This window comes from Crocodylus porosus, unplaced genomic scaffold, assembly GCF_001723895.1.
Source record: "Crocodylus porosus isolate Cpor-Errol unplaced genomic scaffold, CroPor_comp1, whole genome shotgun sequence".
NCBI lineage: Eukaryota > Metazoa > Chordata > Crocodylia > Crocodylidae > Crocodylus > Crocodylus porosus.
Genome location: NW_017728947.1, coordinates 109,791,975 through 109,806,275, shown reverse-complemented (window position 1 = coordinate 109,806,275; position 14,301 = coordinate 109,791,975). Strand labels below are relative to the sequence as shown.

The 14,301-nt window shown below is 47.6% G+C and overlaps 1 protein-coding gene across 3 annotated transcripts in view; it reads left to right on the top strand.

The window, feature by feature from the left end:
* RTN1 (reticulon 1) overlaps nt 1-14,301 on the top strand; it is a 261,493-nt gene that overhangs the window by 129,765 nt on the left and 117,427 nt on the right. The window lies entirely within an intron of this gene.

The following is a 14,301-nucleotide window of genomic DNA, read 5'->3' as shown; positions in this document are numbered from 1 at the left end:
GGTCCGAATCGATTCGAAGCTCTCTGAATCATCAGAAAAGATTTGGAGAGCTTTGATGATTTGGGCAGTCCCCAGTGGCTGCAGCAGGGAGCTGGAGCCAGACTCGGAGCTGGTAAGTACTAGGGGTGGGGAAAGGGGAGCTGGGGGAGGGGACCATGGGAGGACCCCTGCCAGCCCCTCCCCCCCATGGCTGGCCCGCCTGCCCCAGATCCCAGTGCTTTAAAAAAGAGCCTCACTCGCCAGGTGCTGCTGGATGGGGGGCAATCCCTGCTGCCCCCAACTGCCCATGCTGCATGGGGAGCTATGCACAAGCCCCCGACCTCCCCCCCCGCTGTCCCAGGCCCCCCAACGGCTGGCCTACCTGCCCCAGGTCTGGCCCCTTAAGAGAAAAAAACAGCTCCTGCGACAGCCTCAGGGCTTTGGGAGGCTTGTGGCAGAGTCCCCAAGTGGCACGGGGCAGTGAGGGGCAGCGGGGATTGCCCCCCACCGGGCAGGAACCGTGAGTCTGGAGGGTTTGGGGTTTTTTTTTTCCTTAAAGAGCCAGAGCCCTGTGGTGGGGCTGAGATGGGGGGGTGTTGAGGGGCTCATACAGAGCCCCCGACACAGTGGGAGGCAGTGGGGATTGCACCCCTACCTGGCAGCACCTGCTGAGTTGGGGCTTTTTTTCCCCAAGTGCTGGGAGTTGGGGCAGGCAGGGCAGCCATTGCCGGACTGGGAGAGCGGGGGCATGGGTCTGGCTGAGTTGGAGATTTGGCAGCAGCCCAATCTCCAAATCAGATTCGGCCAAATCAATCTAGGTCGGTGATTCAAATCAACAAATCAAATCACTGTCCCCTAAAACGGCCAGATCTGAATCCAAAGTGAATACTAGCCACTTTGCACAGGCCTAGTTCGTAATGTTTAAGGGTTAGGACATGCCGACTTTTTGCCGTAGAGTAAAAGGAGGTGCAGCTTTACTGCAGGTCAGGAGCTCGGTGGGAATCCTCTAGCTCCTTGGCAAGTGACAGTGCACAGCGGTAGCTTGGCCTTCCCTGAAAGCAGTACCAGGTACTTAAAACATACAGGGCCAAATCTTCAAGGGATACAATATGAAATCAGCTAGCCTATGCTAGCCGACACCTGCTGTGGCTCTGCTGTATACTCTGCCTCTAGTATAAGAAGCTAACTTCTTTCTTCAATGCAACTTCAAAAACCTCTCAGTATATAGTCAGGCATACTTTCTGACCCGCTGCCTCCCAAAAATAGAAGTCACTTAACACAAGAACAAACAATGCCAGCCTTTCAAATCTGAGGCCTTCTGACTTGGCTTACTAACTCATTGGCCGTATGTAGTCCGTTCTCCTTATAGCATTTTTTGAGGCTGACTGCTTGCATTTCCCTGTCTCCTTCGTTCTGCCCCCGTTCGGATTTTCACTTCGGCTGCATCTCTGCTACTCGTTGTCTCCTAGCATTTCCCTCAATGTCTGCTGGAATTGCCTACCAGTAATAGCAGCCGCTTGTGGACGCTATGCTAGCACTCAGCTTGTTGCTGTTAATGGTCAAGCCACATTGCTGGGAAAATGGTGTGGGAAGCTATAGGGGGGGGAAAATAGTTAGACAGTTCCTGTAGCATCGCTGCCCTTTTCTTGTTTCAGGCTCATGTAGCCGTGTCCTCTCTGACCTAGTTTCAGCTGCTTTCCCGAGGGCCCTAGATTGGATCCTGATTTGTGGCTGATTGTGTCTCATCTTCCGCTTCTGTCTGTTGGCTTGGAGGCCTCATATGTCTCTGCGGTGGCAGTTTTACACAGGTGTAATCTCGCCGCCTCTCATAGAGTCACTCTGGCTTTACCCCAGCCCTGAGCTCCTGACTGCTAGCTCTCACAGTGATGGGATATACCTGACAATTTGCTGCAGGTAAGAGGCCTCGTTACAAAATTAATTTTCCCCTTGAGAGCTTTCAGTGATCCAGGCATTGTTGTAATTGTTGCTCTGTCTCTTGGACAGATTTACATTGCTGAAGCAGCTTAGACCTCAGAGGGAGCTCAAACAATGCCTACAACAGACAGGGGCCTGCTCTTCCAAAGGGTGGTAAAACAAATACGCTCCTTTTTAGGAAGTTCAGTCATGGATGACATGCATACAAATGTCAGTGCTTCAGCCTAGCCCTCGCCGGCTGCTTATGTGAACTGGATCCAAATGCCTCTCTATTGCAAGGCTTGCCTCTGCTACCAAGCATGACCTCCCTCAAACCAAGCTCTGGAGCTCCACTCCCCTGCTGCATTTTGAAGATCCTGAAACTTTAAGCCGGAGGCCTCCTCTTTCCTCTAATGAGAGCCTGTTTTTTGGTACGAGGCTGCAGCTCTCCTTGGGGATTGCTCAAGGGGCTGTTCTGGCCCTGAACCAAATTCAGATCCTAGATCTTGGAGATCAGACCAGGCTTGTCTCTGCTCCTCTGCACTCTGCCTCTGACCCTTCTGGATTCCCTCACCATCTCTGGGAGGAAAGGCCTGGGTGTCTCCCCTCGCAGTGAAAGGAGCCAGCATTGACAGCAGTATGTCTGCTAGGCTTGGCTCTGTGTCTACAACATACCCGAAGGGCTGTTGTGTTCCACAGCAATGCACGAGATTTGAATGTAGTGGCAATTGGGACCAAGCTCAGATCCCAAGCCTAGCAGTTTCTTGGGACTGGAGGACGTAGGATGGAGCTTGCAGGCAGAGCAGCAAGAGATTTTGAAATATATGGCTTGGCCTGACTTGGGTTCTTTCCCTGCTGTGTGGTGACAGAAACACCAAGCCATGGGGAAAGAGCTTCAGGAGAGTCTAAGTGACTTAGAAGCCAAAGTCTCCTATTCCAAAGTGTTTTAGGAGTCTTGAAAGCCTTACAGTGCTTAGCAGTTTGCATGTATAAAGGTACGTAGCTGCCTGATTCCCACACAGCAGCCAGGCCTCTAAATACCTGCCAAAATGTAGGGCTATGCCATTTTTGAAAATGTAGCTCAAGGGCTTAATTCACTTCGGTGCTTTCAAGCAGGTTTACCCTGGGTCTTCCTGAAGTTTGATCCTTCCAGTGGCAAGGTTGGGAGGCCAGAGAGAAGACTGCATCATCCTCCCGTCGTTGGATTTCAGTTGCCTCTGAGAGGTACATCGCAGCTTTGTGGGCAGATGTTTAGCAGGTCACACTAGCCAGATTACCACTCTTAAGGTTATGGGTGCAGTAACCGTGCCACGTGGGTCCGAGCCTGTCTTTTCATCCCTGGAGAGGCTTGGTTTTCAGTTAAAACTGCAGAGTGATATTCGTATCACCTCCAGATAATGACCCTGATACATGAGCTGCAGCAGCTCTGCGAGTTCCTATGTGGAACATGTCACACCTTCTTTTTAAAATAATAATAATTTTTAAAAATCCTCTTGGTGCTGCTGTGAGATTTCTGCTGATGAAAGGGACTCTTTCTCCTGCCCCTTATTTTTGGGCCTTCTGATTGCATTAGGGAGAGCTGTCACAGCGGTGCTTTACTGCCAGAGCAACTTTCTAGTGCTCTCAGACTGTTTGCTGAAGTGGAAAGCCTGCAGGCCAGGCATGCACTCTCTTTCCACCGGTGAAAATGCTGAATCATTTATTATCTGGCCATTTAACAAGTCAGGCTACGTACCTTTGCCCCGATTCTGGGACTGAGAGTTGGGGTTGCTTTACCTTGCCAAGGGTTGGGCCCCTTGAATAGGGGCCTTTGAATAGTCCATAGGGTAATAATTATATCTGTAGGGAATGGCTTTGTCTGGGCCACATCCTGCTCATCCCCAGTGGGGTCCAGGATCAGTTTCTCTGCCAGTGACACTCTTGAAGTTTGCATACAGTCGTCACCCTTGTGTGGAGCTTGCCTGGTGCTTGCTCCATGCACAGAGCTCTGTGCAGAAGCAAGGGGACTCCTTTTAGATTGGAGCCACTGGATCCTTATTTAACAGCACTGGATTCAGTGCTGCTGGTTGGAGCCAAGCACTGCCTTGTGTTCGGTGCTGCTGCCCTCCTCCTGAGCACATGGAGGAGCGTCGTCCTCCAACTCGTCCCTCCTGCAATTCCCATTCCAACCCGCAGGAAGCTGGCAGCACCGTTGCTAGATTACCAGATATGTGGTGCCTCGGTCTCTCCCCACTTACACAGTGTAATGCTAGTCTTCAAGGTGGGGTGTGATAATCTCACGTTGTGTTATCTCCGCAGCCCTCCCACCATGAGCGCCTAGCAGCTCTGCCAGCACCGTGATAATTGGCCCAGCTGGTTTTCCCAAAAAGTGACATGTCTGCTGGTGAGAGTGTCGACAAAACCCCAGTTGTGGCTTCTGGGATATCTCTGTTAGGCCCTCGAGTGAAAAGAAGATGAGGAATGATAGTACAATTGCCTAATGCATATGCGGTGGCTTCCTCTTGACCAACACGTGGGATTGCACCTGAGCTGCGATAGTGTGTGCTTGGTGCCAGTTGAGATCCCCTGCAGAAGGGGGATGTGTAATGTGTGCTCATCAGTGAGGTACTGACTTCCTTGGCTCAAAGGAAGACCATTGTGAGGCCCCTGTAGGTTGATCCCAGGCAAGCCCTGACTTCTGCGATCACTGCCTCTGGCCCAGGGCATTGTCTAGGCAGCTAACAGCATGAGCTGAAGAGCCAGGGCTCTTTAGCCTGGTGGTGGAAGAGCCCCCACCCTGTCCTCTGTGGACTGGGCGAGAGGAGGACCTGTGACACGCTCACCACTAATTAACACCAGATGTGAAGGATTCAGGGCTTGTTCCCATCTTGTGAGCTGTCAGTCATCGCTCGCTCCCTGGAGGTCAACTGAGCTGCCCAGATGCAAAAACAAAAAAACAAGAGGAGAATCAGACTTGCTGTTTCCACCTCCCTCACATCTTTTTTCCTGGCCCATGGCTCAGCCTGTTCTTTCCCCACACTGCAGTTTTCCTTCTCGACTGCTGAGATGAGCTCCACGAGAGGGATGGACGACTATGGCACATCTTTGTGGAGGATACAGCTACACAGCACAAGCCAGCTCTTGGAAAGGACCCTTGAAATTCTTTCCAAGCCTATGATTTCATGCTGCACCCACAAGCTGTTGACCCAGAAGGAGTGGCGCTGTGTAACACAACACCAATAAACTCCCAAAGTGACACTAAAGTGTCTACACTTCAGCACTGGGAGCCAGCACTTGTGGGGTGTGACGGGGCCTCGCACCCCTAACCGAGTCTCATCCTCATGTGATGCCTAGTTTCTTTGTCTCAGGAACCAAAGCAAGAACAAAGGAATTGCCACTGACTGTGTCAGACCTAAGTCCGTCTTGCCCTGTATCCTTTGTTGCACAGTGGCATGGAGTGGGTGCCGAAAGGGAGAGTGAACAGGGTTTGACTAGGGGTTTTTCCACTGCTCCTCTCTCACTTGCAGCCTCTGGCATTTAAGGTCTAGGAAATTCTGATTCAGAGGCTGTGCCCCTCACTCCCAGGCTCAATAGCTACAGATGTCCCTTTCCTCCAAGCATGTGTCTAGTCCCTTGTTGCATCTGGCTAAACTGTCAGCTGCCACCACATCTGGTGGCCACAAGTTCCACCTTTAATGACACGCAGTGTTAGAAAAGAACTTCCTTGTGTTAGTTTTAAACTGACTACCTATTAGTTTCATTTTGTGAACCCCTAGTTCTTGTCTTCATAGATTTCACAGATATTAGGGCTGGAAGGGACCTCGGAAAATCATCGAGTCCAGCCCCCTGCCCAAGAGGCAGGAAGTCAGCTGGGATCATAGGGTCCCAGTAAGATAAGCATCCAATTTGCTCTTGAAGGTGTTCAATGTAGGTGCTTGAACCACCTCCGATGGCAGGCTGTTACAGACCTTGGGGGCTCGGACAGTAAAGAAATTCTTATGTCCAGCCTGAAACGGTCTCGCAGGAGTTTATGACCGTTCGACCTCGTCATCCCTTGGGGCACTCTGGTGAACAGACGTTCCCCCAGATCCTGGTGTTCACCCCTGATAAACTTATAGGTGGCCATCAGATCACCCCTGAGCCTACGCTTTTCCAGGCTAAAGAGTCCCATGGCTCTCAGTCTGTCATCGTAAGGTCTGCTTTCCTGACCCCTGAGACATTAGGGCTGGAAGGGACCTTGCAAGATCATCAGGTCCAGCCCCCTGCCCCAGGGGCAGGAAGTCAGCTGGGGTCAAAGGATCCCAGCAAAATAAACGTCCAAGTGTTTCTTAAAAGAGTCCAGGGTAGGTAGGTGCTAGGCCTTGGGGGCTTGGACAATAAAGAAGTTTTTTCTTATATCCAGCCTAAAATGGTCTTGCAGGAGTTTGTGACCATTGGACCCTGGTGAACAGGCATTACCCCAGATCCTGATACATACCCCGATGTATTTATTAACTCTTGTGAGGGTTAATAAGAAATCCCTATTGACTTTCTTGTTGCCATTTGGTATTTTGCAAACACTTCTCAGGTCCCCCCCCAATCATCTCTTTTCTAAACTGAATAGGCCTAGCCTCTTTCGTCTTTCCTTGTATGAAAGCCCTTCCATGCCACTAATCATCCTTGTCGCCCTTCTGTGGGCCTTTTCAGGCCACGTGATTTGGAGCAGCATGAACTAGTCATCTTTCCATCTCTCCTGGTAGTCTCTTTATTCCTTCCGTGGGTGGCGTGAGGAAATAATACCCAGAGTTTAAACACAGTTAGGACTGCACTATGTTTCACTTATAGTGTCCACCAGACAAATAACTCAAAACATGTTTTCCAGCCAATTGCAGTTTCTCCTGGCCATGCCAGTGTGCGCTGCGGCATGCTGTGCTAAATGTTCCATGCCGGTGGGGTCGTGAGAGGCCAGAAGAAAAGGAGTATTCACCTCTAGGCCTGGTTTGCAAGTAATAAGTTAGAACAGGGGTTCCCAGACTGTGGTATGTGTACCCCTGGGGTACACAAGACATCTTTGGAGGGGTACATGAGAGAAATTGGGGAATGGCAGATTTAATTTTCATTATAAAAATGATTGGCATTTAAATGGTTAAAATACAAAGCTGGGGTACCCTGGGAAGCTGGCAAATCTGGAAGGGGGTATGAATCTGGAAGGGGGTATGCAATAAGAAAAAGTTTGGGAACCTCTGAGTTAGAACAAAGGGCACCATCTGCTGGCTGATCAGAGTCCTCTTATTGCTGCTAGGGAGGAAAGTTCAATGAAGTATGGGCTTAGGTGTGTGTGTGATCTGAGATGGTCTGCTGGCCTCCAGTGTGTAAAGATGGAGACATAAAACCATCGATCAAACATAAGGGGTGCTACTGGCATAGTTGTGCTGCTGCCACTTGTCCCTGGGATACGCCTGTGCACACATGCTCCCCCAAGTGGAGTAGGGAAATGGGCCCGCACCTGGGCTGGACCAGCAGCCTTACCTGGAGTCCTGGGGCCCTCTCGAGGCTCCGGCAGCAGCGCTCCAGGTGTGTGGAGCCTGGCCAGTGGGCAGAGCCTAGCTCCAACTGCTCAGGATCTGGTTTCCGGTGGCACACGCTGCTGCCACATGCATTGTCCTGCTTTTTTCTGCCATGGTGGGTTTTTCTGACACCGGGATTTCCTGGTGTCAAAAAACCAGCCGCACTGCAAATTAGCAGTGCAGCAAATGCCTGCATGTGTGGCACATGAGGTTTGCAGTGCTGCAAATGGGTCTGTAGTGCTGTAAACCGCACATGCCTGCTCATCTGGTTGTGCCCCCACAAATCAACATAGGAGGAAAGGGGAAAGGGGGGAGATAATGGTAATGATTTTGTTGCATGCTAGAAGCCCAGGTGACTGATAAGGGAAGTGAAAGGAATCAAAGAACTATCAATGGGCATTAGGGTTAAAGACAACAGGGCATATTTCAGAGCATATAATTGAAAAGATGCCTAGGTCAGATGCATGTTCGTTGCCAGATGCAGGCGGTTAGCTCATAGATAGTGATGCAGAAAAGCTAGACATCGTCTTCTCTTTATTTGGAATGAAACGGGAGGATCTATCCATGTGTTATGACTTATGGATGAGGCCTGGACATTTTTCAGGCGTTGGGAAACAAATGTGAAGCTTTGGGAGCTCAGTTTATTCAGATTATAAGAGGCTGAAAGGACACTTGTTCACTCTCTAGGTGTTTACCTGATACCTGATAGCGGTGGCTTTTTCAGTCTCGCTGACAAAGGCTTTACAAGATCTGATGGCTGGAAGATACCATAAACCTTGAAATAAAACACAGCTTTCTAGCAGCACACATAATTAAACATGGGAATCACTCATTAGGGGAAGTGATAGACTTACCCCTTGGAGACCTCAGCTTTCTACTCCCTATTTCAACTGAAAGCCAAGGCTACCTCTTGTCTGTGCAGTCCATGCACTCTCATCAACAGGTGAACGACACCATTTGGTTAAACCAGCCTCAAAGCTTGCACGTGCAAGCGATTGTGCCTGCAGATAGGAGCAACCCCGTGGTTCAGGTTTCTACCTGGGAAGCTGAGAGCCCACTGGCTCAAATTGTATGTGCAAGTAGCCACATGTCCAGTCAAAACTAAGGTGACCCTGCCTTTGGGAGCCATTAGTTGCAGGGACACCCTGCGATTATGCATCATGTGAGAAGCCAGCAGGAAGCAAAGTTCAAGTCAGATAGGTGAAGGAGTTGCAGTAACATTGCAAGGTCTCATTCTTGTCGACAGAAATGAGAAGCAATGGTCTCCAGTTGCATCAAGGGAAGTTTAGGTTGGATATTAGGAAAAACTTTCTCACTAGGAGGTTAATGATGAAGCAGTGGAACAGGTTACCCAGGGAGGTGGGGGAAGCTCCATCCCTGGAGGTGTTCAAGACTCAGCTTGATAAAGCCCTGGCTGGGATGATCTAGTTGGGGCTGGGCCTGCTTTGAGCAGAGGGTTGGACTAGATGTGACATCCTGAGGTCCTTTCCAGCCCTCGTTTTCTATGATTCTGAGTGGGAGGTTCATTAAATTCGGCATCGGCTGGAAGGTGCATTGAAAGCTGTCTTGGTATCTCAGTTCTAGCAAAGCTTGCTTTTCTAGTGAAATGCGCATTGTAAAACTGATGTTTTCTCATTTGAGTTTCCATTCCTTGTTTGAAATGTTAGTAAATTTTAATCTGAAAAATCATGAAGGCACCATACGCACTGAAACCTATTCTGCTTTGTCCCCCAGTTTCACGTTTCTGCATGTATCAGCCTGTCTGTCTGTCTCTGGAACCCATTGCAATTGCATTGTATGACCTGTCTGTGATCCATAACTCACTGTGTTGATAATGTGTGCATGATGTGAACTGCTAGTTACTCTATCTACCAGTCATTAGCAATTTCCTGGCACATGCAGAATATTCTAAATTAATCAGTGAATAAGATTTAACAGGAATTAGAATCATCACTCACATTTAAATGAGCTATTTTTCTCGGTTATTATCATCAGCTAATTTTTACTTCCTGCTCCACGATGTTGGCACACTTAATCATTTATTGATCACAACTGGACATCAATTGCCTTTTTAAATTAAGAAATTAGCCTGGTATTCTGTGCATTAATTGCTTCTGTAGCTGCAGAGATCTAGCTGTGTAGAGAAGGGTTTTTAAACCCAAACGAAGGGTTTTTAAACCCAAAAGCTTGCCAAAAAACTTGCCCCAACTATTTACGTTGGTCTAATAAAAGATATCATATTCACCCAAAGAACCTTGTCTGCCTATGTACTGAGACCAACACGGTTACAACCTACACCCCTGTAGCTGTGTAGAGAACATTTTGGCCATTCACTAATTAAGCCTTGCTGCTGTAATATTGTCTTTTCCCAAATCTTTTATTTCTTTTCCATCACTGAACATGCATTTCATAAATGTAGTTTAGAATAATTTTACAAGTCCCATTTTGCTCTGTGGTTCTTTAGACATACCCATACTCTTTCTACTACACACAGGTGGTAGAACCATAGTGCCATTGAAATACATGAGAGTGTTACCATTAACTTCAATGGGGCTGGTATTCCACTCAAGGAACAGAATTCATCCAGACAACTAAAGACCGATGCACGACTTAAACAGGTCCTCAACTAGCACTTGGATGGGACTTACCAGGAGCCCTGTGTGAACGTTTTGCACAAGGGATGAATTTTAACCAGAGAGAACTCAACCAACCAGCCATGAGAGAAGGGGCAACTTCTTGCTAGAAGGACAGCAAAGGGGAGAAAAAGTTTGCAAGTAAAAAAGTGCCTTCCCAGAACATGTAAGTTTATGGGAAAGTCTTAAAAATCAGCAGATTTCCCTACTCTTTTGGGAAGTGAACCAACACACTAGACAATCGCATTTTCATTTCCATCAGCCATCTCTGTAAATATTCAGATATATTGTTTCTCTGAGGCTTATGTTACCAAACCTCCTGACTGCTCCCTCTTTCAAGCAGTGAATAGCTTTGCTTTCTCTGAATTGGCAGGCAGGTTTTTTGCAACATTGGAGGAAAAATCCAGATAAAACCCTTTGAAACAAGACTAAATTTAATCTTGATACTGCCACCAATTACCACTGCTATTCACCGGCTGCACTTTTGCTTCTCCTTCCCACGGATATTGAACTAGGTCAATGTAGAGTATTTGCTTAATCACTAGGTTCCAAAAACACCATTCTTTAATAAAAATCAAGCCAGCTTTTGTAGATTTACAGGTCTTTCATAAGCAGACAAATAGCTCATGTATTAATAGTTTTAATAAGATGCACTTCTACAGATGGCTTTGAAGTTTTAAAATCATCCCTTCTATAAATGGCTTTGCACTAAACCCAGTAATTCATTTTAGCACCACTCAATAGTTTTAACCCCACAGTGGCCCGGTGCATTTAACATTGTGCTCTGTTAATATATAATACAGCTGACCCTCAGAAATAGCTTTTAATTTCATTTAAGGAGCACCAGTTTGAAGTATCGTTTCTGATCGAGTTGTGGTTTACAGAAGTGTCGAAAACCTGATCTGGAATGAACAAGGAGTCTACTAAAATTAACCGCTACCATCAGCAATACTATTGTTAATATATATTTTAAAACATAAATCGTATGGATTTGCAGTTATTTTTACATGGTTTAATTTTTTGTTTTTGGAAAAACAAGTCCTGAAATAGGGGACTTATTTTCCACAGCATTTGCCAAAGCTTATGATTCTTTGGGTTTTCTTTCATTCAAGTTATGATGTTGAGCCCATTATGTCATTCTTGGAGTCTCTTACAAAAATATTAAGCAATCATCTGTTTTATAGCGCTAAAACCTACTTGCCTGTGGAGCCCCTGATACTGAATCCGAACCCAACAACTTTGACTTCCCTTTCACTAAGCTATTAATCAGAAGTCATAAGAGTTTCACGGGAAAGCCCCATATGGCATGTGTGGACAGACATTTCTCCTACCCATGGACAGAGGTTGGAGGAGCAAAGCAAATGGGGGCTGTGGGTACTGTTTCATATAAACTCTGAATTCTCTTTGATTGTATGCCTGCGCCTTTCTTCCTGTTGCTTCAGGAACATTTATGGAAAAATATTTTTGCTTGCAGAAGGAGGAAGTGTTGTGAGTAAGTGTGTGATATATGTTTCCATTGAGTATTCATGCCAGAAGGGTTGGCACAGCCGTTTCGAATGCTCTTCAGCTCTGATCCAAAGCCAGTTGAAATCAATAGGATTCTTCCCTTCCAGTGACTTCAGTGAACTTTAGCTTGGACCCTGTTTACCTTTGGGAATCATCTAATAAGAGAACAGCTCTGAAAGCCTGTAACACAGAGAAACCAACCACTTGCCCAGCACAAACAGTAAATCACAGATACTGGCAGCAGCCATCAGGAATAAGCCTCAGTCAGCGATCCCCAGGCTGAAATATGTTGGCATAAACAATTCATCAAATAATTTCAGCAAACACACACATTTGTGAGAATGCATGGCTGTTTAGGGATGATTTGAAAGAGAAAAAAGGCAAATTCAGCAAGAAATTGCCTGGCTGTGAGCTGCTTGCCCGTTGCTGGCTTGCTGCGGGGGCTGGAGTCACCACCGAGTAACAGCTGTTCCCACACACCCTGGTAGCGCCAGGGCAGAGTTGGAAGTGGATGTTCATTAGGCTGATCTGTCTTCTCCCTCCACGCTCCCCTCCATTCCCATTTCACTATGCTCTTGTTTTATGGCCCTGTTCTCCTGTAGATTAAAACTGGAATTTACTGTTGCATCTCAGGGGACACAGAACAAGAGATGTCGTCCAAGGAAACAGCAGAACGTTATCTGGCTGTAACGCAGCTTTGCTCCCTTTCTATTCCAGGCTGCTCTGGGGCTATTGCAGCTTTGGACAGAGAAGCATCTGGGTGTGCTATACTTTACTTCACTGGCAGTTTTCCTTCCCTGTGCCCTGGAAAGTCACTGATTTCAGTTGGGCCCCAGCATTTGTGCAGAAGTCCATCAGTGAGCAGTCAATAGCAAAAAGGTGGGCATAGTACACAGATGAGAAAATACCCATGGGCAGGGGAGATGAACAAAACAACAGCATAGACAGCTGAGTTTGCATCAGCTAGCCACAGTCACTGGTTCTCAACCTTTTTTAGATTCAAGGCATCCCTCGTTGGACTCAAGGCAACTTAATAAAACCGAGGTATGCCTCAGCTCTTAGCTTTAGCTCAACTTTTGATTACAGAAAAATAGCAGAGCAGTTCTTCTGTTGCAAAGAACTCAGATAGACCACAGAGGGTCTGAATGGTTTTGACACTCTTGGTTCCTACTTGAAAAATCTGGGTTTATCATGTGGATCACATGCAGGTGTTTGCACACTTGGCAGTGTTAATAGTGTGGCATCCTGTAGCACACTTAAAAAGAATCTTGCAGCACTGTGGTTGAGAATCAGTGGCCATAGTGGTCTCAACAGTTGCCAGTGTCCATCAAACTAACCCGTGCAGCAGATCAGTGATTTGTAGGCATCATGGCAAAGAATCACAGTCAGCAGAGGGCCCTATACCGGGTGCCTTGGGTGCCCAGTTTGAGATCCTGGGGTCTGGTTCGCAGAATCACTGAGCGCACACATCTGTAACTGCTGTCTGTGGGAGCTGTGCACAAATGCTGCCTACTCTGAATACCAGGTCCTGAGCATCTCAGATTGGTCACCCATGTGTTGAGGATCCTTTTGACTTTAATCTCTCTCTGCCTCAACTCCCTGTCTATAAGTGGGTTTAGTACCACCTGCTCCCCTCCCAGGGTGGCTGTGCAGACAAAGCTCTTAGATAATAGAGTGATGAGCCTCTGGGGAAATCTCTAATTGTGTTTTCAGAGCAGGTCTTCAGTTGTGGGCAGGAAATAAGTCATGGGGCCACACATGAACAATGACAGGGTGTCAAAATGTTGGGTAGGGCCTTATGAAGTGAGCACTGCTCATCCTGCATGCTGAATGGTGCAAAGACCCTCCAAAATCAGTAGTGCACGATCGTATTATTAAAGACCATTCTGTAATGCATTTCCATAGGGGGACCAAGTTCATTCTGTGCAAGGAAACTTCATTCTGGCGTGGCCCAGCTGTGCAGAAGTTGACTTTGCAACCTGAACAATGAATCTCCTTATGCTGTTTGATTTTCTTCCGTGTCATTGGACTTCTTTTTCATGTCCACAGCCCGCTGCCAGAAAGCAAGGGACTGCGAATGACTTGCAGCATGTGGTAGTGGAGAGCTGTTCATACGCCATAGACTCGGAGATGCTGCATGATTCAGCACGCACATGGTTAAGTGGCTACCACTCCCCTGTAGGCACGAGCATCGCTTAGTCAGCTTTGTTTCTATGCATCCCAGTTCCACCAGCCCCTATACAGACCTGCCATTGTATCAGGCTGCTTGTCAGAGGGGATCTGGCTGTTCCTGTTCTTGGAGCTGGCCTTTATATTAATGTATCAATTAGAGAGTGCTCCTGGTTTTATAATCCAATTAGTGCCATCCCCAGGAACTGAAAGTGCAACCAGGAGCATTAGAGATTAAATGTATGACAACAGGCAGGAGCTGTGGGGGCTGGAGGGGTGTGGGGGGGGAAAGGACATTTAACCTTTTCACCACCAGACTGCAACTTTGGTGGCTTGCGCAGAATGTAGCTGCCAGAGGCCTCCTGGGGGATGCTGGGCACTGCTCCAAGTGCTGAAGCCCTTCCTCCCTCCCCCTGCACCCTGATAATTGAATCTGCTTCCTAGATGCTTCAGTCTTCCTAGTTCAGGTCCTCAGCCCAGTCTTGTTTCCTGCTTTCATAGTTTCATAGTTTCTAGGGTCAGAAGGGACCTGAGCAGATCATCTAGTCCGACCCCCTGCCATGGCAGGAAAGAGT